Genomic DNA, 2,578 nt, shown 5'->3' on the forward strand with positions numbered 1-2,578 from the left:
AAGATGCAAATATGTAACGCGATAGTTTTTCTAGAGTTGTTCCACATGTGCACAATTGCCTTCAGCTCCAATAGATTTATTTGACACTATAAAGCAATATTATAAAGATTAAGTTAGCTCATGGTCTGTTTTACGGACAGGTGTCGGTTTACGCTGCACCCCAATTTTAAATTAAAAATCGTATTATGAAAAGACTAAGAGAAAAAATAATAAAAATAAAATTTATTTCGGAAACTACAAGTATTTAAAATGACGTAATATTATTAATAATATAGTCACTATTATTTAAATCTCACAATTTGCAAAAAAAATAGTAAGAATTTTATTTTCGCATTTGTAAAATTCGTTTTTAGCTGATTTGATATAGAAACAAGTCACAAACCTACGAATTATGAGTTTGTACTTCTTTAATTAGCTAAACAGATCATGGTTTTATTAGTATTAATAAAGTGCAATAGTTAGTTTCCGAAAAATAAGGGGGTGTCACTTTAGGAGATCTATATCAGTATCGGTGATAGTATTTCCTCTAACTTTTACTGTGCAATACATTAAATAGATTAAATATATTAAAAATATAAATCCTTGAACTCTCTCTAAGATGTATTTTCAAATAAAAATCAGATATAATTTAATCGTAAATTACAGATAAATTCTTTATTACTTGAAATTACAGACATACACAAAATAAATTTTTATGTGAAAATCCCACCAAGGCCCAAAAATTGGTAATCCAAATATAACTATATTTGATTTTAATATCCCTCAAATTTAGTTTCAAATACAACCCTATTTGTCCACATTTGTACAAATATGATTAAATACATTTTACGCCTGGACATACTTGGAATTTAGTGCAGGAAATACCGACATTGTACAAGTTGGCAACTTGGGCAATGTCAACATTAGCAATGTCAACACACTACGCGACCCGTAACCCGTAACATTTACATATATTCATACAGGAAACATTTTTTACCGGAAAGGCTGTGGTAAATTTTAACAGGAAATAGCATTTTATGATAGCTTATGATAGCTACACATAATGCTTACATCATTGTTATCAAAATTATATTTTTTTTAATGTTATAGATAAAATAAGAATTTTATAATAATATGTATTAAGTGAAATGTATAATAGAAAAGAAAACCGTTTTCGGTCAAAGTTTTGGTGCTCAATAATATTCATATGTGAATATACAAAGATGGCTTTGTTCCAAAATTCATTGTCAGTGCTAAAAATGTATAATATACTTAAAAAGTAAATTATAGATTTTCAGCGCTGGCAGTGAATTTTGGAACACAACCACAATTATTAGTTTTGTAGATTGTGCTTCAATTCGATTTGTCAAACTTAAAGCACAATCACATGTAAATTGAAATAATATCACTATTAAGGTAAATATCACTATTAAGGTAAAAGCCGGACGTTTAAGCATAGATTGTTTTAAATAATACAATTTATATTAGAGAGGTTTTTAATATGACCACAATTAAAAAATTAGTACGGCGACGAGAAATATTCATATAAATAGATGTTTAATGACAAAAGACAACTAATTCAAATTAATCTTTAAGGTAAAAAACATTTGAGATTAAAATATTAATTTAAATAAATAAAGTTCTATGTAACTGTCTAGACATAGGTACTGTCCGGTCCCATTGATTGGACATTTACACAACACTTTATTTATTTAAGTTAATATTAGTTTCAAATACGCTTTTTAAAACGTAATATTTTAATTTAATTATAATTTTTAAATGCAATTCAATTATAATATAATAAAAAAAGCATTTGAGATTAATAATAATAAATTTTATGCAAGTGTCCGGACATAGGTACATGTCACTGGAATGTTTACCTTGCCAGTAAAAAAACGTAAACAGAATGTCGGCAAGCTAGCAACAGATTTAGTCAGAAATATTAGCAGACTGACTGTGACCTTATTCTGTTCTGTCGACAGAACCCGTTCACATCAGACAATAAATTAGCAACAGAAACAAACAGGAGCTATAAAGGCAAATTTTGCTCAATCTCTGCTGCCAATTTGTTGATGTAATATATCGACACTCTTTATCATATTTTTAATGGCAGTTTGCCGACATCGTCAGATATTATAGTCTGTATGAAATTTATTTCCTTTCTGCTATGACAAATTGACATACTCTTTTTCAAATCTGTTTCTACGAGCTTGGTTATCTAAAATACATTAATTTAATAATAATGCTACTATTATCTTAAAACCTGTAAATATGTAACTTACTGTGAAAAATATCATTTCAGTCATGGATTTAAATCAGGATCTCCCAAAAAATTTAATAAATAATACAATTATGTCAGATTAAAAACCATAAGATATATTTTCTTCGTATCAATAAGAATTCAAGTACAGAATCTTGAAGTAGTTACAAAAACTCAAATTAATTTTATTAATGATAAATTACAAATTAATAAAAGCTAATAAATTTTTATAGACTTCTTTAATCAAAACAATTAATGAAACCATAAAAAATATATTACAGGCAATAGGAGTCGACGCTGGTTATCAATTAGCGCAATTTTTCTTAATACTAAAAATAT

The 2,578-nt window shown here is 27.2% G+C and overlaps 1 protein-coding gene across 1 annotated transcript in view; it reads right to left on the minus strand.

Moving 5' to 3' along the window:
- Positions 1-2,578, minus strand: part of LOC108758054 (uncharacterized) — a 24,342-nt gene that overhangs the window by 8,037 nt on the left and 13,727 nt on the right. The window lies entirely within an intron of this gene.

Source organism: Trachymyrmex cornetzi, unplaced genomic scaffold (genome assembly GCF_001594075.2).
Source record: "Trachymyrmex cornetzi isolate Tcor2-1 unplaced genomic scaffold, Tcor1.1 scaffold1017, whole genome shotgun sequence".
In the NCBI taxonomy this organism is placed as follows: Eukaryota; Metazoa; Arthropoda; class Insecta; order Hymenoptera; family Formicidae; genus Trachymyrmex; species Trachymyrmex cornetzi.